The 26,412-nt window shown below is 48.5% G+C and overlaps 1 pseudogene; it reads left to right on the forward strand.

The window, feature by feature from the left end:
* The first annotated feature begins 1,758 nt into the window (after window positions 1–1,758).
* Window positions 1,759–2,621, forward strand: LOC125508976 (annotated as a pseudogene).
* The last annotated feature ends 23,791 nt before the right edge of the window (window positions 2,622–26,412 follow it).

A 26,412-nucleotide genomic window follows, 5' to 3' on the forward strand; every position in this document is an offset into this window, starting at 1 on the left:
ATGACGAGGTGCCTATGGTGCCTATTGTGCACCGCGACTAAGGCGGAGAGGAAAACGAGAGAACTACATATTTATTTATGGTGTAGATTCATTCATTTTGCTCCATATTTAATCCGTCTCGGTGTAGTCTAAGTCACTTGTTGAAATCTCTAGAAAGGCAAACATTCCTTTATAGTTTACAGGGCCATACTAGCAAGTAATAGTGGGCTCACATAGCAATTTTTTCGCATGCAAGAGCCTGGCTATATGCATGCTCCAAAGTTCGAAATTGCCACATTCGGGTTCCGCTTGGCTCTTCGCCTCTTCGAGAAGATGAGAAATGATGTTACTACTACTGCTTCTACAGTATTGAATCCACTGCTACATGTCCGTCCACCGCATGCGGGAGGGATAGCCACCGCGCACATGGGCAAGGGAGAAGGCGTGTAGTAGTAAAATCAACCTTCTCCTCGTTATACGAGTTGACGCGACACATCATAGCAATGGCCCCACATGGTTGCCCCTAAACTTGGCTGAAAGACCTGGATTTTTTGTCAGAAAAAACCACATATGCTTTCGGATTGACAAAAAAGACAACCTGCTCATCATATTGACCTAAAAGACCGGTTGCTCCATGGCGGTAGGCTCGGCAGGTGACAGTGGCACCTGTAGCCACATTGCGCGCCGGTAGGGCCTGCCGCCACAGTGCATGTCGGCAGCCTATGCATCACAAGGAATTGGCCAAGCGAACATAATGGAGACAAGCTAGTGGGATAAAGCGGTGGCGCTGCCACCTCCTATGGTGGCAGATTCCTAAACTGTAGGGTTTTTTATTTGTTCTGCGCATGCATGGCAAGTACGCGCACATGCACCACCATTCTACTAGCGGGGCAAAGCCTGTATGCATGAGGCACGCACAGCAAACACTGGTGGTAGCCAAAAATTGTTGCATGTACTTGGATGAGGTGCGGTAACCGAAAACAATCGTCTCTCAGGCTAGTCATAGTGGGAGTAACTTAGTAACATAAGGCACTTCGAGATATTTTTGCTTATGTGGCAAGTAGTTAATGAGAAGTGGGAACATAATAAAAAAAGCATGGAGCCGACCCCAACGATTTTAAGCTTACAGGCACAGTACACGCTATCCTAGACTACTCTACACATGAAACTGCCACACGAGCGTCCGGGCTGCGCTTGGCTCTTCGCCTCTTCGGGAAGTCGAACAATGATGGAGTACTACTACGGTGGAGGAGTACTGTATGCTTCTGGCCATCTGACACCGATTGAACTATTGCATGTCCACCGCATGCAGGAGGGAGAGCGTGTAGAGAACAAAAGCTTCTCCTAGTCCTGCCAGCCACCACGCTCATGGGCGAGGGAGGGACGCCACTTCATTGACTTACTGCTCCTGCCTTTGCATGTATGACAGGTGGGCCCAACAGCAGGGTGGCCTACCTGTCATTCAGCCAAAGGCAGGTGCGGTTAGGGCGAGAGGGCATTTTAGTAATCAAATTTCTCGGTCTTGTACGAGTTGATGCGACACATCAAAGCACTGCACTCGATATATTTCAATAATTTGCATTTACCGATGCATTAAGTACAACGCATGCATGCATGCCGAGACTCTCCTTTTGATACTTTCAAGTGTTGATTTAATGCACCTTGAAGTAGTATGAATATGTGACGGTAAAGCTTTGTAATAAAGCGAGAGATGGATGTGCACGAGGAGGGCGGAATTCCAAGGAGGGCGAGATCATGCAGAGGGAACAGGACCCGACGATGGAGCTCTCTATGGTCTCGATGGACCTCACCTTGCTCCACTGTCCCTTGTGCCTCCGCCACTTTAAGCCTCTAGTGTATGAGGTTCGAAGACACCTCCTCCGTTCGGCTGATCGAGCAAGGTGCAGGTTTCTTGATTGATGTGTTGTTCGATTGATTTGTGCAGTGCAAGGAAGGGCACCTGGCCTGCGCAGACTGTCGCGTCAAGCGCCCCGGGAACCAGCGGCAGTGCCAGAAGTGCGAGTGCGGCGGTGGCTTCGATGTGCAGAACACGGCGGTGGACGTCGTCCTCTCCTCGGTGGGGGTGGAGTGCCCGCACGATTGTTGTGGGCTCTACGACACTTACCACAAGCTCGCCGATCACCAGAGCATGTGTCCACTCGCGCCCTGCAAATACCCCGTGCCCGTCTGCGGCTACGAAGGCCCGCCGCCGGTGCTCTCCCACCACATAAGCATTGTGCATCCCATGCCCGTGCACATGATCCAGTACGGCAAGGTGCTCCAGCTACAAGTGCCACTGTCGGAGCCACGGCTCTTGCTGTTCGCGGAGGAGGACGGCTGGGCATTTTTCTTGGTCGGTGGCATGCTCGACATCGGCGCGCCTATCGCCGTGTCGGTCGTCTACGTCAGAGCGGGGTCGTCCCCACTTCCGCACTACGTAGCCAAGCTGTGGGCGAACGGCCCTTCCGGGGGAGCCCAAAGGCGGGACCGATGCCGTCAAGGTGGAAATGGATGTGACAAGCAGCAAGGATCCCGGCGACGTCGCCGTGCACGAGCTGACCTTCTTCACAGTTCCGCCCAAGCAGTTGGTCGGGGCTAAGCTGGTGTCCCTCCACATTCAGATTGACAAGCTCACCTCCTAAATGATTCTACATTGCCTTCTGTTTATCTTAGTAATATGCTAATATAGGGGTTAGCTCGGTCTACTTTAGCTTAAGAGATGGTGGGCTTTAGTGGCGATGCAGCAATTACTTCGACATCAGAACAGCAGTTAAAGTAATTTCCAATAGTCGAACGGATATTTTGTGTCTGTTGGATATAAATATGTTGCAGTAACTAGCTACGTTACCACATGCCTCTCTTTCTTCTATATTTGTGATGTTACATTAACTAGCTATGTTACCACATGCCTCTCTTTCTTCATTAATTACATGCCACATCATCTATTTTTCCTAGATATAGATAAGTAGAAACATTACATGCATTGGAGTGTTCCTTTTTAATTCTTACATGCAAAGATTTAATGCATCTGGGAAACTAAAAACGAGATGGAGATGAGCCCTATAAATTGAAAAAACAAAAAAGTTGAGATAAGCCCTTGATAACCCACAAGTATAGGGGATCGCAACAGTTTTTGAGGGTAGAGTATTCAACCCAAATTTATTGATTTGACACAAGGGGAGTCAATTCAACCGCACCTGAAAGACTTAATACCTGTAGCCAAGTATTTAGTAGCAAAGTAGTATGATAGTAGTGGTAACGGTAGCAAAAGCAATAGTTTTGGTTTTGTAGTGATTGTAACAGTGGCAATGGAAAAGTAAATAAGCAAAGATCAACATGTGAAAAGCTCGTAGGCAATGGATCAGTGATGGATAATTATGTTGGATGTGATTCCTCATGCAATAATTATAACATAGGGTGACACAGAACTAGCTCTAGTTCATCAATGTAATGTAGGCATGTATTCCGAATATAGTCATACGTGTTTTGGAAAAGAACTTGCATGATATCTTTTGTCCTACCCTCCCGTGGCAGTGGGGTCCTATTGGAAACTAAGGGATATCAAGGCCTCCTTTTAATAGAGTACCGAACCAAAGCATTAACACTTAGTGAATACATGAACTCCTCAAACTACGGTCATCACCGGGAGTGGTCCCGATTATTGTCACTTTGGAGTTGCCGGATCATAACACATAGTAGGTGACTATAGACTTGCAAGATAGGATCAAGAACTCACATATATTCATGAAAACATAATAGGTTCAGATCTGAAATCATGGCACTCGGGCCCTACTGACAAGCATTAAGCATAGCAAAGTCATAGCAACATCAATCTCAGAACAGAGTGGATACTAGGGATCAAACCCTAACAAAACTAACTCGATTACATGAAAAATCTCATCCAGACCATCACTGTCCAGCAAGCCTACGATGGAATTACTCACGCACGGCGGTGAGCATCATGAAGTTGGTGATGCAGGAAGGTTGATGATGACGATGGCGATGGATTCCCCTCTCCGAAGCCCCGAATGGACTCTAGATCAGCCCTCTCGAGAGAGATTAGGGCTTGGCGGCGGCTCCGTATCGTAAAACGCGATGAATCCTTCTCTCTGATTTTTTTTCTCCCCGAACGTGAATATACAGAGTTGGAGTTGAGGTATGTGCAGCTCCAGGGGGCCCACAGGGCAGGGGGAACACCCAGGGGGGTAGGCGCGCCCCCCACCCTCATAGACAGGGTGTGGGCCCCCTGGCCTTGATTCTTTTGCCGGTATTTTTATATATTCCAAAAATATTCTCAGTTGATTTTCAGGTCATTCCGAGAACTTTTATTTCTGCACAAAAATAACACCATGGTAATTCTGCTGAAAACAACATCAGTCCGGGTTAGTTTCATTCAAAGTTAGAGTCCAAAACAAGGGAAAAAGTGTTTGGAAAAGTAGATACGATGGAGACATATCATCTCCCCTGTCGGGGATATACCCCGCGGTATGACCCGACCGGAGTTATAACCTGGCTGGGACTTGATAACCCAGCAGATGTTAAGTCAGATGATAACCTGGCAGATGTTAAGTCAGATGATAACCCGACAGGTGTTAAGTCAGATGATAACCCGATAGGTGTTAAGTCAGATGATAACCCGGCAGGTGATATGTCAGATGATAACCCGGCAGGTGTTAAGTCAGATGATAACCCGGCAGGTGTTAAGTCATATGATAACTCGGCAGATGTTAAGTCAGATGATAACCCGACAGGTGTTAAGTCAGATGATAATGATGACCCACAAGTGTACGGGATCTATAGTAGCTTTTCAATAAGTAAGAGTGTTGAACCCAACGAGGAGCAGAAGGAAATGATAAGAAGTTTTTAGTAAGGTATTCTCTGCAAGAACTGAAATTATCGGTAACAGATAGTTTTGTGATAAGGTAATTTGTAACGAGTAGCAAGCAATAAAAGTAAAGAAGGTGCAGCAAGATGGCCCAATCCTTTTTGTAGCAAAGGACAAGCCTGGACAAACTCTTGTATGAAGGAAAGTGCTCCCGAGGACAAATGGGAATTGTCGTCAAGCTAGTTTTCATCACGATCATATGATTCGCGTTCGGTACTTTGATAATTTGATATGTGGGTGGACTGGTGCTTGGGCATTGTCCTTACTTGGACAAGCATCCCACTTATCATTAACTCCTATTGCAAGCATCCGCAACTACAAAAGAAGTATTAAGGTAAACCTAACCATAGCATGAAACATATGGATCCAAATCAGCTCCTTACGAAGCAACGCATAAACTAGGGTTTAAGCTTCTGTCACTCTAGCAACCCATCATCTACTTATTACTTCCCAATGCCTTCCTCTGGGCCCAAACAATGGTGAAGTGTCATGCAGTCGATGTTCACATGACACCACTAGAGGAGAGACAACATACATCTCATCAAAATATCGAACGAATACCAAATTCACATGACTACTAATAGCAAGACTTCTCCCATGTCCTCAGGAATAAACGTAACTACTCACAAAGCATATTCATGTTCATAATCATAGGGGTATTGATATGCATAATGGATTTGAACATATGATCTTCCACCAAGTAAACCAACTAGCATCAACTATAAGGAGTAATCAACAGTACTAGCAACCCACAGGTACCAATCTGAGGTTTGGATACAAAGATTGGATACAAGAGATGAACTAGGGTTTGAGATGAGATGGTGCTGGTGAAGATGTTGATGGAGATTGACCCCCTCACGATGAGAGGATCGTTGGTGATGACGATGGTGATGATTTCCCCCTCCCGGAGGGAAGTTTCCCTGGCAGAACAGCTCCGCCGGAGCCCTAGATTGGTTTCGCCAAGGTTCCGCCTCGTGGCGGCGAAGTTTCATCCCGAAAGCTTGCTTCTGATTTTTTTTCTTGGACGAAAGACTTCATATAGCAGAAGATGGGCACCGGAGGGCCACCAGGGGACCCACGAGGCAGCGGCGCGGCCAGGGGGTAGGGCGCACCCCCCACCCTCGTGGCCAGGGTGTGGGTCCCCTCTGCTATTTTCTTTGCTCAGTATTTTTTATTATTTCCAAAAATAACTTCCGTGGAGTTTCAGGACTTTTGGAGTTGTGCAGAATAGGTCTCTAATATTTGCTCCTTTTCCAGCCCAGAATTTCAGCTGCCGGCATTCTCCTTCTTTATGTAAACCTTGTAAAATAAGAGAGAATAGGCATAAGTATTGTGACATAATGTGTAATAACAGCCCATAATGCAATAAATATCGATATAAAAGCATGATGCAAAATGGACGTATCAGATAACCCGGCAGATGTTAAATCAGATGATAACTCGGCAGTTGTTAAGTCAGATGATAACCCGACAGACTGTCATAACCCGGCGGACTGTCATAACCCGGCAGACAATCATAACCTGGCAGACAGAGTCGCCTGGGGTTAACAAGCCCGAGACGTTAAGAAGCCCAACATGTTAACAAGCCCATGAAGAGAAGTCAAAATAGTTTAAGTCTTAATCTGAGTTGGACTCTACATGTAACCCGCCTCTTCAACATATATAAGGAGGGGCAGGGCACCCCAAAGGGGGAAAGGAATAATCTTAAGGGTTAGTCATAACTAGGAGAGCCGGTTTACGGCGACCCCCTCATGATGATAATGAGCCTAGCCACAAATAGCATGTAGGGTTGTTACCAGATTATGTTTTCCGGGACCCAAAGCTGTCTAAACCCTTGTCTTGTGTTGCGTTTCTCGATTCCGCTCAACCCCTCTCAAGATACCACGTAGATGTGTTGGCCTCACGACTAAGTCCTCACACTAGGACATCTACCGTGACAATTCCACGACAGATGGCGCCCACCGTGGGGCTCGCGCACGGTGGTGTTGAGTTCTTGGAGGGATCTATCTCAGGATCGAGAGATTTGCGATCACGTGGATGAAGAAAAGCTGGCACGAGGAAAAAATAATCATGCGTGATAACCCGGCATAGGGCAACCCGTACAGAGCCGGGTTGCGGGTTTGTACGCCAGTGCAAAGACGCCGAGTCCGTCAGGAGTTCCAATGCGTCCAGGCACCAGCTGTTTCGCTGAGTTACCGTTTGCTGCTCCTGAGGAAATTATATATGATTATTGTTCACAAGTTAGATGGCAATAACTGTTGGACAATCAAAAGCAAACGTCGCTGCAGCGCACACATCATGGTCCGCATGGAGACCGAGCTAGTCAATACCAAATTATCAAGTACTAGTACTCATCATGGCAAGCTACAGAGTTTGATCCCCACTCGCTATGTACGTGCAAAGAAACTATCAAGCGTTACTAGTACAAATCGGATTTGAGAAAGGGAAAAACAAAGGGGGAGTCAAACCAATCACGACTCGGCCTCTGAGTCACCACCGGGCACGGCACCGCCGGTTGGGCCGCCGTGGTCACTCTGAGCCATCACCCGCCACTGCTGTCTCTGCGGTTTCAAGTCGTCGTTTGTACAAACCGCCATAGCACCTCTCCTCTGCTAGTTCTCATCTATATCGCGTTGAACCATCCATGACCGTCGGGTCTCCACCATGGTTCAGCTGCCAGGACTACTGCATCATGCCTCTTCAAACTGGTGTCGTCGCGGAGGTACTCCTTTGACCCGCCAGAGCGCCCTTACTCTGCTTAGACGGCTGTGTTTGGAGTGGCCTCCACGACCCAGCCTCGCTGCTTTAAACCGGCGCCCCCGAGCTGCCACCTCCAAGTCGCCATGGCCGCGTGCCGTTCTGAGCCACAAACCGCCTCCACCTGAGGGCCGGGCCGCTGGAATGAGTCACCGAATCGCTTCCGCTGCCCTCCTTCTAAGCCGCCAAATCGCCTCCGCTAAACTGACGTCGCCGCCGAACCGCCCTGACGAGTTGTCGGCCATGCTTCCGCTGTCCCGATGCTCTAAACCGGCCTTGCGCCACAACACTCTAAGCTCTGCCCGAGTCGCTGTCGCTTGCAGTTCATCTGGCGCCTCTACTACCGCGGGCTGCCTCCGCCTTGCCTTATCGCTGCATCCCGAGCAGGCTTGCCGCGGTGCTTCTCCTTGCCGGGGGTCTCCTTGACGTCCGCGGCCCCGCTACTGCTGCACCCGCCACTGTACTTCTAAACCGCCACTGCGCTGGGTCATCTTCTGCTTCCATCGACCCCGCGCCAAGTGGCCTGCCACCATCGTTGACCCGCGGGTGCCGCCTCTGCTATCTCTACGCAGGCCGCTGCTTGCCTAAGCCGCCACATCTGCGGATAAGCTGCTGTCGTCGGTGCTCCGCCTCTGCTTCCTACTGGCTTCACCCGCGCCTTGTCGCAGAAACATCAAACACCATTATCCTCAACTGAATCCGAGCATACTGCCAGCTATTGGAGACCGCCGCCATATTACTTCGTTGCCAGGGGCTCACCTCCGCTGCGGAGCCGGCTTGCTGTGTCCATGATGGTGTGTTGACCCGGCCGCCTCGCATCTACTGGTTACCTTTGAGCCGCTGCCGCCGGGTGCCTTGGCGCCGTACATTGAGCTGCCATCATCATCACCTCGAGCCAGCCTCCACTGGCTTGCGCCTCCGTGTGTGAGCCGGCCTTCACCATCTTCGCATGTGAATCACCGCTCGCTCACTGCCTTGAACCGGCCGTTTAATTGATTCGCCGCGTCGCTTATGCTGTGATTCCGCTGAGAGACGCCGAGTCGTTGCCGCCTCTCCTTGCTGGGAGCCCTTTCAAACTGCTGCTGCAGCCCTCCTTGGCCGGGCCGGCTTCGATTCCATGCTGAACCCGGCCTCATCTCGCCACATCCGCTCGTCTCCGCCCGCGCGCGCGGGCGTCCGTGCCTGGTGTGCCTCCGCTTTAAGCCGCCCTCACACCCTCCAGCTCTGCATGCTCGCGCTGAACCAGCCACGGCCGCACCTTTCCAACCCGCCACCGGTTGAACAGCCGCGCTGGTCCCACTTTAAACCGCTGCCTCTGACCCGCCGATGTGGCGTTACCCAGCCTTCCGAGCCGCTCAAATCGCCAGCTCTCCGCCACCAGCTGTTCTACGCCTCTGGCCAGCCTCATCTCCGGCCACCCATGGCTTCCAAGCCGGCCCAACGGATCGTCAAACCGCCCTGTCGCCACTATTGTGGCCATGGACAATATCCGGGCGACTTGCGCTAAACCGGCCGGCCTCCGCCGTCGTCTCAACAAGCGCCCGTCCACGAGGCTCTCCTCACCTCGCCTCGCCGGTTCACTTCCGCTGGCATAACCCGAGCCGGTCCGCTAGCCTCCGCCTTGCTGTCTGCCACAAAGTTGCCGCAGAGAGCTACCACGCCTATGCCATGACCCGTCGCAGCCGCGACCCACCCTGCTTCAGCCAGGGCCTGCTGCTGCTGCTGCTCCTGCGGGTCGCCCGCGCTGGCCACCCGCTGGCTCCGCCGTGCTGCCACCAAGCCGCCGTCACCGTGAGACGCCGACCATTTCCTTTCGCTGCTTTGCCTCGCCGGTTTCGCCCATGGCCTGGTCTTTCCCCCGTCGTTGTGAGCCGGTTTGGAGCACTCCTGGTGCAGCCTTAAACCGCCACCGAGGCATGAGCCTGAGCTCCTCTTCGCTCCGCCTCTGTGCGTGGCCAGCAGGACAGAGAGTTAATGAAAAATGAGATGCCAAAAAAACCATGACTCGGTGGGTCTGTTCTGAACCGCTACAGCCTCTGCATCTCACCACTAGCATATATGACTGGTTCGACGTCCCAGGGAAATCCCAGGTGCTATCCACTTTATTTATGTTATCAATGCATGTTAAATTCTTTCGAGAACAATTATTCTCTTTTTAATATTTTTATACACAGGACAATGGTTCCATGTTTGCGGTGGAGAAAACAAGTTCATCTGTCATTCAAATGCATCAGGACAGTTATTCATCGCTAAAGAGGAGTTATACCGTGGATACAGAGGGCATGACATCGTCGTTTTGCACTGACATTTATCCCTGATGTTTCGCTCAACAGAAGCACTTAAAGTCGCCACCCTTGCAGACTGATTTCCATCAATACATCAAGGTTATACCTGGTCACACAAGTTACCAACAAACATGTGCAAGTTGCCGCCCCTCAGTCCGGTCTATTTCAACAAATCTTGAGCAAATCATAATATATTATCAGCTTCCAGCTGATGACTCAATGAATTGGAGTACAAATCATTGCCACTGCAGTTTGGTAATTTCAACAATCAGCATGGATGACCCACTAGCCGGGTTACCGACACAATTCCAATGGGATCATTTATAACCCGCCATGGTCCACTTCAACCTTTCGTGGATTCATATTGCGTTATTAATGTTAAAGATATACAATGAGTGTTGTGAAGATCATCAACTCACTACCTTGCCTCTAGCTTTAGCATATTACAGCGTTTCGCTGTTCAACTATATGCCAGTGTACATCATGGTCAAATATGGAGAATCTCAAGCCAACTCCTCGAGTCGTCTTAAGACTCGGGGCTACAATGATATGACTCAGCAAGTCTTGCCAGTTTCAGCAAATTCAAGTGCCCCAGGATGTTGAAGGGAAAGATAACCCGGTCCCGGAGGCTACTGTTATATTGGTGAGAATTTAAAGGCCGTCAGAAAAATTCCGGCTTAAAAAGAATAATCTCTCGCAAGTTCGAATTATTAGGAAAAACTTTGAAGCTCTCAATATCCGGTTTAAGAATTTCTGGTTCAAAAAGAATAATCTCTCACAAGTTTGAGTTCTTAGGAAAAATTAAAGGGACCAAAGAGAGTCTCTGCAAAAGCACACCTCAAACATAGGTGCCCCTTGAGCACAACTCACAATATCACTTGGGGGCTTGGTCGTATTCGAACCATAGCTACACCTCTTGATCGGTGTAAGGCCACCAGGGAAATCACTTGGGGGCTTGGTCGTATTCGAACCATAACTACACCTCTTGATCGGTGTAAGGCCACCAGGGAAATCACTTGGGGTCTTGGTCATATTCGAAGCATAGCTACACCTCTTGATCGGCGTAAGGCCACCAGGGAAATCACTTGGGGGCTTGGTCGTATTCGAACCATAGCTACACATCTTGATCGGCGTAAGGCCACTAGGGAAATCACTTGGGGCCTTTGGTCGTATTCGAACGAAAGCTGAAACCCTCTTGATCGGTGTAAGGCCACCAGGATGATCACTTGGGGGCTTTGGTTGTATCCGAACCATAGCTTAAGCCCTCTTGATCGGTGCGACACCACAATTATGACTATTTAAATCATTCTTGATTTTTTTAGGTTTACAATGCTTTATGAGTATAATTTATCCTATGTTTATTAACCCGGCCTGGCCTTTGACTATAAGTCACCGGTAAGAAGTAAACTAATATCGGGTGTTTATTAACCCGGCCTGGCTTTCGACTATAGGTCGCCAGTATATATTTGGATGGCGCCATTGGAATCATGTGCTTATAAATCATTGGGTATATTATTCAAATCTTTAATAGCCAACATGGCTGGATTTCTACTATGGTTATCAATAACCAGTATTATGATTGAGGTTTTCAAAGTCACGTTAGCGCAATGGATATTATTTTATCGATGGATATGATTTATTCTACAATGGAAGGAATAGTCACGAGTTGCTGCAGGCTTACGACCCGACACTTGGGGGCTACATTATTCAAATTGAGATTACATCAAATATGCAAGTCCCATGTCACTGCCAGCATGCACCATGGCACTTGGGGGCTAATGCAAAGTCATTTTTTCATCACCTTATTGAAGACCCGACTCATCACATTGTAATGAGCCGGCCCTTGGGGGCTACCAATTGCTCTTGTCAACAATTCAAGGTACACAAGTCTTAATCCATTATATTGAAGGATCCACCGCTCAGTTGGTAAAGCACAAAGCTCTCAACCTTGTGGACGTGGGTTCAAGCCCCATGATGGGGGTTACATCATATGATGTTATTCTTAATGAAGTATATATAAAGTCCTAGCTCAATATTATCTTACTGAGCCGGCCCTTGGGGGCTACACGTTGCTTTTCAAACTTTACATGATCATATCTATAAAGTCCCTGCTCATTATTGCATAATGACCCAGCCCTTGGGGGCTACGATGGTTGAAGTTTTTATGAGCATAAGGCAATTACAAGTCCCAGGTTGCTGCAAGCATGACCACCCGGCACTTGGGGCTACATATGTGGAATACTCAGTACTGACTAGTGATTGAGATGAACAACTTATACGTCTCCAACGTATCTATAATTTTTGATTGCTCCATGCTATATTATCTACTATTTTGGACATTATTGGGCTTTATTATCCACTTTTATATTATTTTTGGGACTAACCTATTAACCGGAGGCCCAGCCCAGAATTGCTGTTTTTGCCTGTTTTAGGGTTTCGAAGAAAAGGAATATCAAACGGAGTCCAAACGGAATGAAACCTTCAGGAACGTGATTTTCTCAACGAACAAGACTCGGGAGACTTGGACCCTGCGTCAAGAAAGAAAAGAGGAGGCCACGAGGTAGGGGGCGCCCACCCCCACCAGGCGCGCCCTCCACCCTCATGGGCCCCCTGTTGCTCCACCGACGTACTCCTTCCTCTTGTATATACCTACGTACCCCCAAACGATCAGATGCAGAGCCAAAACCCTAATTCCACCGCTGTAACTTTCTGTATCCACGAGATCCCATCTTGGGGCCTGTTCCGGAGCTCCGCCAGAGAGGGCATCGATCATGGAGGGCTTCTACATCAACACCATAGCCTCACTGATGAAGTGTGAGTAGTTTACCTCAGACCTACAGGTCCATAGTTAGTAGCTAGATGGCTTCTTCTCTCTTTTTGGATCTCAATACAATGTTCTCCCCCTCTCTTGTGGAGAACTATTCGATGTAATCTTCTTTTTGCGGTGTGTTTGTTGAGACCGATGAATTATGGGTTTGTGATCAAGTCTATCTATGAACAATATTTGAATATTCTCTGAATTCTTTTATGTATGATTGGTTATCTTTGCAAGTGAAAGGATCGATATGGTTGACTAGAGGGGGGTGAATAGGCAACTAACAATTTTTAGCTTCTCTTTAACAATTTAAACTTTGCATCAAAGTAGGTTGTCTAGATATGCAACTAGGTGAGCAACCTATATGATGCAACAAGGATAGGAACACAACCAAGCAAGAGATATGACACAAATAAGCTTGCACAAGTAAAGGCACGAGATAACCAAGAGTGGAGACGGTAGAGACGAGGATGTGTCACCGAAGTTCCTTCCCTTTGAGGGGAAGTACGTCTCCGTTGGAGCGGTGTGGAGGCGCAATGCTCCCCAAGAAGCCACTAGGGCCACCGTATTCTCCTCATGCCCTCACACAATGCGAGATGCCGTGATTCCACTATTGGTGCCCTTGGAGGTGGCGACCGAACCTTTACAAACAAGGTTGGGGCAATCTCCACAACTCAATTGGAGGCTCCCAACGACACCACGAAGCTTCACCACCATGGACTATGGCTCCGCGGTGACCTCAACCGTCTAGGATGCTCAAACACCCAAGAGTAACAAGATCCGCAAGGGATTAGTGGGGGAATCAAATTTCTCTTGGTGGAAGTGTGGATCGAGGCCTTCTCAACCACTCCCGAGCAAATCAACAAGTTTGATTGGCTAGGGAGTGAGATCGGGCAAAAATGGAGCTTAGAGCAACCATGGAGCTTAGGGTTGGAAGAGATGAATCAACGGGGAAGAACGGGACCCCTTATATAGTGGGGGACAAAGATCCAACCGTTATCCACCTACCAGCCCGCGGCCAGCGGTACTACCGCTCCAGGTCAGCGGTACTACCGCTTGCTGCCAAGCGGTACTACCGCACGGTCATGCGGTACAACCGTACAGGCCCGCGGTACTGCCGCAACACCAGCAACAGCAAGGTCAGACCTGAAGCACACGAGCTGAGGGCGGTACTTCCGCGAGCGCGGTACTACCGCGCTGCCTTGCGGTACTACCGCAAGGCAGGAATCCCGAGGCCAGGGGGAAGGAAACATCCGTGCCTACTTCCGCAAAGAAACGAAAGAAGAAAAAACCCGACACAATATTACTGCCGAGGGGCGGTACTACTGCCTGACAATATAGCACGGTACTACCACGGAAGGAAAGCGGTACTACCGTGGTAGGCGCGAATGTAAAAAATTACATCCGCCCCTACTACCGCGAGGGAGCGGTACTAGCCTGGTGGGCAACGGTAGTGCAGCTCCAGGGGAGCGGTACTATCGTGGGCACCTGCGGTACTACCGCGCCGCAACATGGTACTACGCTGGTGCCTACGGTACTACCGCTCATCTGGGAGCAGTACTACCGCAAGCCAACACAGCAGCCAGAAACAAGGAGGCGAGAAAGCGGAGGATGCTCCAAGGGAAAGGAGGGGACTAGAAAGAGACGTGTACGTGATGATTCCACCCAAAACTTTCCGACGCGGACCCCCTCTTAATAGTACGGCTTTCCTACGACTCAAATCCACCAAAAAGAAACATAGAAAAGACGCCGTCTCCAACAGTCTTCGAGGGGCACCCAAACCGTCTTATGCCTAGCGATGAAATGTCTGGGATACTCAAGGCACACGATTAGTCCGCAAACGCGTTGTCATCAATCACCAAAACACCTTAGGGATAAATATGCCCTTACAATCTCCCCCTTTTTGGTGGATTGATGACAATACGGGATTTGCACAAAGGAAATAATATTAAGCAACCGCAAACCCCTCCTCTCTAGAATATAGACGGGCTCCCCCTAGATGTGTGCCAACTAGATGGGTGCTTTGGACTGCATGGCACACATACTAGGATCAAAGCTCCCCCTATATTATAGAGACAAGGCATATCTAGTAATAGGAAGGCTAACACTAGACAAGATAGCACAAATATAAGTTAACTAAGATAGATAGAGTGCATATGTCTTACATCATATGTAGGAAAAGTCTCGAAGGCACAAACCAAACAAAGGCAAACGAGGTTCAAACGACAAAGAAAACACACCAAGCACGACACAACGCAAATCCCTACACTCTGTCCCCCTTTGGCATCGAGACGCCAAAAAGGCAGAGAGGACACCTACACACACGGGATGGCTCAGGCAGAGAAGTCATCCCACTGCTCCTCGTGCTCCTCGTCAGACTCAGCAGCGGGGACGGACTCCTCGATGTCCTCCTCTGAACTGGTCCACTTGTACCCCTGCTTCGCCATCCAGGAAGCCTCTGGCGTGATGACGTACTCAGAACCGCCAGAGACATCCTCTCCAAAGAGCCTCATAACCTTCTTGTCACGGCGGCGACTCTCCTTGTCTGCCACGTGAGTCCTGTACTGTCCCTTTGCCTGCACGCAGAAGAGAGTCTTCATCTTGTCCTTTAACTTCTTGGCCCACGACGGCTCAGAGGAAGGTGTGGTAGACCTAGCAGCACGGTCCTTAGCAACATTCTCTGCAGCAGCCTCCTCCTCACCAACAGCCCTCCTAGCAGTAGAAGCCTCAGCACGGGTAGTAGTGTTGACCCAGTTGGGCTTGATGCGGAGACTGATGGACTCATGCCGAATCCAGTCTGGAGCAAGGAACTCATCACCAGGGTACATCTTCTCCCAAGCTGTGGAGAGCAACAGAAACAGGTACGGTCCATAGATAGGTACCTTGCGAGTGAACACCGCAAACCGAAGCTCACACCACATGATGTGTGAGACATCAAGTGGCTGAGTCTGAGATGAACGTGCCTCTGCACACAGGAGCAACATGTCCACTAGATAAGAATGAACCTTGTCCTTGTCGCCAATACGTGGGAATAGAGTGTTGCGGAAGATGCGATGCATGATATCCAAAAAGGAGTTCAGCACCCAAGTCGACTTGCCATTGGGGAGCACCTTCTCAACAAGGAATGGCTGAAGCAGGTTCTTGTTAGCAGACTCAGAGTTGGCGTGGGGGCGAACACCAACGGGTGTGTGAAGTCCGTCATCAGGAATGTGAAGCAGATCCATGAACTCCTTCCATGTAGCAGACAGCTGACAGCCATTGGTCATCCAAGTCATCCTCCGATCATCCCCGGGATCAAAGTAAACTGAGGCAAAGAACTGACAGATAAGCTCAGGGTCATAGTCAAGGTGAAAGGAGATCACAAGCTCAATAGCAAACTGCTCCACCAAGTCCAGAGCCTCTCCAAAATAGTTACGAAACTTGTCCTTCCGCATGTGATTCATGTCTATCCACTTGACATCCACGAAGGTATTCTGCTTGTTCTTGATCACATCCAGATAGATGAGAGCATGTTGCTTGGTCCAAAACAACTCGGTGCCTCTGAGGACAGCCCGAGGATTCACATAGGGATTGATCTTCCGGCGTTCGACATACTCATTGACTGAAATCTCGTCCATGCCCTTAGCAGGTTCCTTTTGCTTGCTGGCAGTGGTCTTGACATTGCGCTTGGGGGCATTGGAGCCCTCTGGTGCTTCATCTTGGGGATTGCGCAGACGCTTGGAGCCAGTGTCACGACTGGGATTGGAACGGCGAGAGCCACCACCTGAGACACAAAGCGCAAAACACACACGACAAGCAAGAAGGATCAATGCAAAGACCACAACAAAGAAAACAAAACATGCAGGAAGCACACAAGATAATTGCCATGAGAGAGATTTGACCCCTACGGTAGTACTGCCAAGTGTTGCGGTACTAAGATTGTAGTACCGCTCTTAGTCGCGGTAGTACCGTGTAAGGCCACAGTAGTACCAGGTCTGGGAGCGGTAGTAGGATCTTAGTGCCACAGCTAGCGTGGTAGTACCGCGTCTGATGGGCAGTTGTACCGCACGAGCTAGCGCGGTAGTACCGCACCTGATGGGCGGTAGTACCGCACGAGTGGTAGTACGGCACATGAGACACGGTAGTACCGCACCATGTCAGATTCGAACAAGTTCAAATCTGAGAAAAGCCCGCGAAACCGCGGCGGTACTACGGTTGGACAAATCTACCACAGGACAACATATCAAGTATGATTCCTACGCAACAGGACTCTCCTACATCCTACTCTTGCACAGATTTGGCCTAAAATCTCAAGAACAACAAGCATCTCCCTAAAAACCTAGAAGCGAGAGAACAACCAAGAAAAAGAGGGATTTGGGGAAAAAACTTGGTCCATGGCAAGAGGAAGTGGTGGGGAATGATCCCACCGGTCGGAATCCGAGGAGAGTGGCCGGAGAAGGAGATCCAGCGAGGACCTCCGGCGCCGTTCTTGAGCAAAAGAGAGAGAGAGACGTGGGGAGAGAGACAAGTGAATGGGTATGGGGAGTTGGAACTCCCCTGCCCGAGTCATAACCCCCACGCTCACTCGATGGTGCGGTAGTACCATGCCTCATCGCGGTAGTACCGCTCGGCGGAAGTACCGCACCTGAGCGGTAGTACCGCGCTCTAGCGCGGTAGTACCCTACCTCTCAAAGCGGTAGTACCGCGGCAAGCCGCGGTAGTACCATGGGCTCAAGAAGATGCACGTTTCAAGCACATGAAAAAGAGGTCTTTGCATGAACACTCCGAGGCAACACGACACCACAAGACCACGCTACACACAAAGGCAAAAAGGCAAATGACAAAACGAAACAACCATGAGACACTACCTCTCCAAAGAGAGGGCGGTGGCCGTAGCCACCTATGTTTGAGTCAATTGGTATGGCACCGCGAAGAATTATCCTTGGGCCAATGACCAAAACTCGTCTTTGAAGCACAAGTACCATCAAACATGGCTAATGTGAAAGACTTGATCAATTTATGCATAATGGGGGGAGGGAGAGTTCAGTGAGAGAACAACACTCCCCTATGTCCATGCCTACATCTAAACAAGACAACAAGTTGAGTATGGTGGGGTGTTCAAGGGTTCAAGAAACATTGCTCGAATCAATGATATTTAGCTCATGCCTTAACTTGCGAAATCTTGCTTCGTCCAAGGGCTTCGTGAAAATATCTGCAAGGTTATCATGAGTGTTGACATAGTTGAGCTCGATCTCTCCTCGCCTAATGTGATCCCGGATGAAGTGATACCGGATCTCAATATGCTTCGTCTTGAAGTGTTGCACCGGGTTGAGAGAGATCTTGATGGCACTTTCATTGTCACACCAAAGAGGCACTTTGTCACAAATGACACCGTAATCCTTTAAAGTTTGCCTCATCCATAAGAGTTGTGCACAACAACTACCGGCCGCCACATACTCCGCTTCGGTGGACGAGAGAGACACACAACTTTGCTTTTTGGAAGACCAACTTACCAAAGAGCAACCAAAGAATTGGCACCCTCCAGAAGTGGACTTCCTATCCACTTTGTCTCCCACCCAATCGGAATCCGAATACCCTACAAGCTTGAAGTTTGCTCCTCTTGGGTACCATAAGCCAAAGTTTGGGGTATGAGCCAAATATCGAAAGATTCGCTTGACCGCCACATAGTGACTTTCCTTAGGTGCGGCTTGAAACCGTGCACAAATTCCCACACTCAACATGATATCCGGTCTAGATGCACAAAGGTAGAGCAAGGAGCCTATCATGGAATGATATACCTTTTGATCCACCGCTTTACCATTGGGATCTATATCAAGTTGGCACTTGGTGGGCATTGGAGTGGAAGTCGGCTTGACATCACTTAGCTTGAATCTCTTGAGCATGTCTTGAGTGTATTTGGCTTGGTTAATGAAGGTTCCTTCTCTTCTTTGTTTCACTTCGAACCCTAGAAAGAACTTCAACTCTCCCATGGAAGACATCTCAAACTTTGAGGTCATGAGAGCAGCAAATTCCTCATTGAAAGCTTTGTTAGGGGAACCAAAGATAATATCATCAACATACAATTGGCACACAAACAACTCCCCTTTGACCTTCTTAGTAAAAAGAGTGGGGTAGATTAGCCCAACTTCAAAACCACGGTCTTGTAACAACTCGGTAAGGTGGTCATACCACGCACGTGGGGCTTGTTTAAGGCCATAGAGTGCCTTATCGAGTTGATACACATGATCGGAAAAGTAGGGATCCTCGAACCCGGGGGGTTGCTTGACATAAACCAATTCATTAATGGGACCATTAAGAAAAGCACTCTTCACATCCATTTGTTGTAACTTAAAGTTATGATGAGAAGCATATGCAATCAACATGCGAATGGATTCAGGACGAGCAACGGGAGCAAAGGCTTCACTGTAGTCGATACCCTCAACTTGAGAGTAGCCTTGTGCTACCAAACGAGCCTTGTTGCGAATGATAATCCCATGGGCATCTTGCTTGTTCTTAAATATCCACTTGGTTCCAATGACATTGTGGTTCCCGGTCGGTCTTGGCACCAATCTCCACACTTTGTTGCGCTCGAAGTTGTTGAGTTCTTCATGCATGGCATTGAGCCAATCCGGGTCTTCGAGCGCCTCATAGACCTCGTGGGGTTCGACACAAGAGACAAACGCGTGATGCTCACAATAGTTTGCTAATTTTCTACGAGTGCTTACCCCCTTTCTTAAGTTTCCAAGCACATTCGTCATGAGATGGTCCTTGGTGGAGAGCTTGGAAGCAACTTTGGTGGCACGACGCTCCAATTCCTCCTCGGGGGTGAGACGAGGAGTGGTCACTTGATCATCTTGAGCGTCGTATTGAGCTTGTTCTTGTTCTTGAACTTGCTCGGAGGAGAGAACTTGACCTTGGGCATCACTTGATGTGTCAACACCGTCTTGAGCATGATCTTGCCCTTGGTCATGTTCTTGAGGATGAGGGCCTTCATGTTGTTCTTCGGAAGCGTGTGGGCCTTGGGTTGGTGATGGCTCCACTTGAGTGGAGCATTGTCCTTCTCCTTCGGCCACAAGGGGTTCCTCAATGGGTAGGATAAAGCCAACACACATTCTTCTTATGGCTTGAGGAGGAATTTCATCACCTACATCACAAGTGCCACTTTGCTCCACTTGGGAGCCGTTATTCTCATCAAACTCCACGTTACACGTCTCCTCAATAAGTCCCGTGGATTTATTGAGGACACGGTAAGCATGAGAGTTTGTAGCATAACCAACAAATATGCCCTCATAAGCTCTAGCCTCAAATTTAGACAACCGAACACCTTTCTTGAGAATGAAACACTTACACCCGAACACCCGAAAGTACTTGAGGTTGGGCTTGTTACCGGTGAGTATCTCATATGGAGTCTTGTTCAAGCCCTTGTGGAGGTAGAGCTGATTGGATGCATGACACGCGGTGTTGATGGTTTCGGCCCAAAAGTTGTACGGAGACTTGAATTCCGCCATCATGGTCCTTGCCGCATCCATCAACGTCTGGTTCTTCCTCTCTGCAACACCGTTTTGTTGAGGGGTGTAAGGTGCGGAATATTGATGCTTGATCCCCTCATCACTAAGAAACTCATCCAAGGTGTAGTTCTTGAACTCGGTGCCGTTGTCACTTCTTATTGTCAAGATCTTTGCATTGTGTTGACGTTGTGCTTCATTTGCAAAGTCAATGACGGTTTGTTGGGTCTCGCTCTTCCTCTTGAAGAAATACACCCAAGTGTATCTTGAGTAGTCATCCACAATCACCAAGCAATACTTCCTACCCCCAAGACTATCGAAGGATGGAGGCCCAAAGAGATCCAAGTGAAGGAGCTCCAAAGTCCTCTTTGAGTAAATGATAGTCGTGGGAGGGTGAATCTTCTCATGTAGCTTTCCTTCGATACAAGCACTCAAGCACGATCTGTAGCAAAACTAGCATTCGTTAGTCCATGGACATGGTCCCCCTTGAGAAGACTTTGCAAAGATCTCATATTGACATGGGCTAGACGGCGATGCCAAAGCCATCCCACATCAACTTTAGCCATTAGGCATGTCGCGGTCTTAGTGGGTCGCTCCGAAAAGTTAATCATATATAGACCGTTCTCGACATGCCCAACAAAGGCTACTTTAAGAGTCTTGCTCCACAAGAGGGCCAAGGTATCGATATCAAAGAAAGTGGCAAAGCCCATGATTGCAAGTTGACGAATGGAAAGTAAATTGTATGCAAGGGACTCAACAAGCATGACCTTCTCAGTCGTGAGATCATGAGAGATGACCACCTTGCCAAGTCCCAATACCTTAGAAGATGAGGCATCACCCCACTCGACATTGGTGGGCATAGATGGAATCTTGTGCACGTCCACCACCAAGTCCTTGCTTCCGGTCATATGATTTGTAGCTCCGCTATCGAGCAACCATGATCCCCCACCAGAAGCAAACACCTACAAGAGATCAATGCTTGGTTTTAGGTACCCATTTTGTAATGGGTCCTTTGATGTTAGTAACAAGGGTCTTTGGAACCCAAATAGACCATTCAATGTATTCATGAGGAGAACCAACGAATTTGGCATAGACATGCCCATCACTAGCATGGCATAACATATAAGAAGGATTAAAGTCGTCGGCTTTGATGAGAGGAGTGGCATTGCCCTTTTTGAAAACGCCACCCTTCACATTGTTCTTCTTCTCCTTGGAAGCACTCTCTCCCTCCTTCACAAAGGTTTGCATGAGAGGAGGAGGTCGTTTGGTCTTGTCATTCTTCTTCTTGTTCTTGGACTCGGGCACGTACCCAACCCCTTCCTTGGCCACAACTCCCTTTTGGTTGATCAAGAGGTCATTGAGGTTCTTCTTACCTTGTATGCAAGTCGCAAGACCTCTCTCAAGTTGCCCCTTTAGCTTAGCGTTCTCCTCAACAAGATGCACATGCTCACAACACGGGTTAGTAGCATTTGCATTATCAATTAACATCATATGAGGAAAAGTGGCTTTTTCCATGGTTAGCTTTACTTGAAGTTGATCATGAGACTCTTTGAGGCTAGCATGAGCACCCTTCAAGACCTTGTGAGCCTTGTCAAGTAGATCAAACTCCTCTTTGAGTCTAGCAAGATCAACCTCAAGTTCGGCCTTCTCGGAGTTTAGCACATGAGAAACAATGAGAAGATGATCATAATCTTTCCTTAACTTAGCATGATCAACGTTGTGTGACTCCTCAAGAGCCAAATAAAGACCACACTCTTCCTCAAGAGCATTGGAAAGATCCGAAATCTCATCGGCATAGTCACGACTATGCCCTTCCATCTTAGTGATGGTATCTTCGTGAGCCTCGATCATGTCATTGGCTTCACCAAGTTGTTCCAAGAGAGCAACAAAGTGCTTCTTGGATTTACCCTTAAGTTTGCCCATAAAGGCCTCAAACTCATTTGCCTCCACATTAGCTCCCTCATGTTCATCAATGCTATCCATCGAATAAGGATGATTAATGATAGTAGTTTTGATGTTGGGGGTTACCTTGTTGGTGGCTTTAGCCATGAGGCACCTGGCGGTGATGCTCTCATTGGGTGAGTTGAAGAGAGACACCCGTGGAGTCGTCGCAATGGCAACTGAGGCCATGGCAGCCAACTCACCATCTTCATCATCGTCATCATCCTCATTGTACTCTTCTTGTACCACCAATGCCTTGGGAGGAGTCTTCTTGGTGAAGTTGCTCTTGTTGGGGAACGACTTGGCCTTGTCCTTTCGAATGAGCTTTCCACCATTGTCTTCCCTCTTCTCATATGGGCACTCCGCAACAAAATGACTCACATTGCCACAATTGTAGCAAGTCCTTACACGTTGCTTGCTCTTCGTGCCACTTGAGTTGTTTTTGTTAAAGTTTGGCCTCGAGTTTTTCTTGCTCCAAAATTGCCTTGAAGTGAGTGCCATGTGTTCATGATATGCATACTTTGTATCTTCGGGGTTGGTCTCCTCTTCTTCCTCTTCTTCTTCAACGGAGAGCTTGGCCTTCAATGCAAGGTTGGGCTTCTTTGCCCTTTGAGAACGAAGCACCGCATTGTCGGCGGTCTTGTCCAAAATGTTCATGGCCACAAACTCATCCAACACTTCGCTTGAGGTCAAAGTGTGGAAGTCCAGTCTTTGAGGAATGACGGAGGACATGGCCTTGTGGTAGGGCATCATTGCCTTGAGGAATTTGCGCTTGATCCAATTGTCATCGGTGTCCTTGCTCCCGTGATCTCGATGTGAGACCGCGAGTTTGGTTACTCTCCGATAAAGCTCACGAGGTTCTTCATCTTCTTTCATTGCAAACTCATCGGCCTCATCTTGCACCACTTCATAGTTGGAGCGTTGAATGCTTGTGCTTCCCCGGTAGATAGAGACAACACAAAGCCATGCGTCTTTGGCCAAGGCGAAGGGCCGAAGATGAGGTAGGTCTTCGGGTGGGATTGCATCTTGAATGATGAAGAGAGCATTCACATTGAATTGATTATCCGCGGCTTCCCGAGGAGTGAAGTTGCTTGGATCATGCGGATAGAAATCTTCTTCAATAATTCTCCAAAGATTAGTGTTCACATGATTTAAATGACGTTTAAGGTGGTAAACTCAAGAATCAAAGTCCTCATTTTTCACAATCTTAGGGGGAGGACCGGCATGATTCAAATGAGTGGAAGGAACCGGTCCACCATAAACAAGTGGTGGTTCCACATGAGCAAAGATACCGGTGCCAATCTTACCACTAGAAGAAGGAGCCTTTTCACTACTAGCTTCCCCCTTATCGGAGGTAGCATCCGTCACCTTGTCGGTGGGATTACCCAGTTTCAACAGTGCGGTGGATAGTTTAAGCCCTTTAAGGAATTTAGTAAACATACTTTCAACCTCGGTCGTCATGGAGGTTTTCAATGTCTCCAAGGCCACATTCAAATCCTCACGAGAGACCGAGGTTTCCCCATCGCCCGTAGACGAGATCGGATTCACACAGGAGTGTTCCTCCACACCGTCTACGGTATCAACCATACTCTTCGAACAGTAAAGTCCTTAATAAAGAGACGAGGCTCTGATACCAATTGAAAGGATCGATATGGTTGACTAGAGGGGGTGAATAGGCAACTAACAATTTTTAGGTTTTCTTTAACAAACTTTGCATCAAAGTAGGTTTTCTAGATATGCAACTAGGTGAGCAACCTATATGATGCAATAAGGATAGGAACACAAGCAAGCAAGAGATATGACACAAATAAGCTTGCAGAAGTAAAGGCACGAGATAACCAAGAGTGGAGACGGTAGAGACGAGGATGTGTTACCGAAGTTCCTTCCCTTTGAGGGGAAGTACATCTCCGTTGGAGCGGTGTGGAGGAACAATGCTCCCCAAGAAGCCACTAGGGCCACCGTATTCTCCTCACGCCATCACACAATGCGAGATGTCGTGATTCCACTATTGGTGCCCTTGGAGGCGGCGACCGAACCTTTACAAACAAGGTTGGGGCAATCTCCACAACTCAATTGGAGGCTCCCAACGACACCACGAAGCTTCACCACAATGGACTATGTCTCCGCGGTGACCTCAACCGTCTAGGATGCTCAAACACCCAAGAGTAACAAGATCTGGAAGGGATTAGTGGGGGGAATCAAATTTCTCTTGGTGGAAGTGTGGATCGAGGCCTTCTCAACCACTCCCGAGCAAATCAACAAGTTTGATTGGCTAGGGAGTGAGATCGGGCGAAAATGGAGCTTAGAGCAACAATGGAGCTTAGGGTTGGAAGAGATGAGTCAACGGGGAAGAAGGGGACCCCTTATATAGTGGGGGACAAATATCCAACCATTATCCACCTACCAGCCCACGGCCAGCGGTACTACCGCTCCAGGCCAGCGGTACTACCGCAGGGCCGCGCGGTACTACCGCTTGCTGCCAAGCGGTACTACCGCATGGTCATGCGGTACAACCGTACAGGTGTGCGGTACTGCCGCAACACCAGCAACAGCAAGGTCAGACCTGAAGCACACGAGCTGAGGGCGGTACTTCCGCGAGCGCGGTACTACCGTGCTGCCTTGCGGTACTACCGCAAGGCAGGAATCCCCTAGCCAGGGGGAAGGAAACATCCGTGCCTACTTCCGCAAAGAAACGGAAGAAGCAAAAACCCGACATAGTACTACTGCCGAGGGGCGGTACTACTGCCTGACAACATAGCACGGTACTACCGCGGAAGGAAAGCGGTACTACCGTGGTAGGCGCGGATGTAAAAAATTACATCCGCCCCTACTACCGCGAGGGAGCAGTGCTAGCCTGGTGGGCAACGGTAGTGCAGCTCCAGGGGAGCGGTACTACCGTGGGCACCTGCGGTACTACCGCGTCGCAACACGGTACTACCGCTGGTGCCTACGGTACTACCGCTCACCTGGGAGCAGTACTACCGCGAGCCAACACAGCAGCCAGAAACAAGGAGGCGAGAAAGCGTAGGATGCTCCAAGGGAAAGGAGGGGACTAGAAAGAGACGTGTACGTGATGATTCCACCCAAACCTTTCCGACGCGGACCCCCTCATAATAGTACGGCTTTCCTACGACTCAAATCCACCAAAAAGAAACATAGAAAAGACGTCGTCTTCAACAGTCTTTGAGGGGCACCCAAACCGTCTTGTGCCTAGTGATGAAATGTCTGGGATACACAAGGCACACGATTAGTCCGCAAACGCGTTGTCATCAATCACCAAAACACCTTAGGGATAAATATGCCCTTACAGCAAGTCTCTTCGAATTATCAGTTTGGTTTGGCCTACTAGATTGATCTTTCTTGCAATGGGAGAAGTGCTTAGCTTTGGGTTCAATCTTGCGGTGTCCTTTCCCACTGACAGTAGGGGCAGCAAGGCACGTATTGTATTGTTGCCATCGAGGATAACAAGATGGGGTTTTCTTCATATTGCACGAGTCTATCCCTCTACATCATGTCATCTTGCTTAAGGCGTTACTCTGTTTTTAACTTAATACTCTAGATGCATGCTGGATAGCGGTCGATGAGTAGAGTAATAGTAGTAGATGCAGGCAGGAGTCGATCTACTTGTCTCGGACGTGATTCCTATATACATGATCATACCTAGATATTCTCATAACTATGCTCAATTCTGTCAATTGCTCAACAGTAATTTGTTCACCCACCGTAGAACACTTATGCTCTCGAGAGAAGCCACTAGTGAAACCTATGGCCCCCGAGTCTATCTTTATCATGTTGATCTCCTACTACTTAGTTATTTCCTTTGCTATTTACTTTGACTTTATTTTATTTTGCATCTTTATCATAAAAATACCAAAAATATTATCTTATCATATCTATCAGATCTCACTCTCGTAAGTGGCCTTATAGGGATTGACAACCCCTATTTACGTTGGCTGCGAGGATTTATTTGTTTTGTGCAGGTACGAGGGACTCGCGCGTAGCCTCCTACTGGATTGATACCTTGGTTCTCAAAAACTGAGGGAAATACTTACGCTACTTTGTTGCATCATCCCTTCCTCTTCGGGGAAAACCAACGCAGTGCTCAAGAGGTAGCAACAGCCTAGATTTCTTCAAGCTTGTGATTAACAGCCACAGTTCATATTGAAGCAATCTTAAGCTGTTACTACGTTACCTTCTTAAGACTTGGGGGATACAAGTGATAGGCATATAAGAGGTATATTTTCAAAGCTGATGTTAACAAACAGT

This window comes from Triticum urartu, chromosome 5 (genome assembly GCF_003073215.2).
Source record: "Triticum urartu cultivar G1812 chromosome 5, Tu2.1, whole genome shotgun sequence".
Classification (NCBI taxonomy): Eukaryota; Viridiplantae; Streptophyta; class Magnoliopsida; order Poales; family Poaceae; genus Triticum; species Triticum urartu.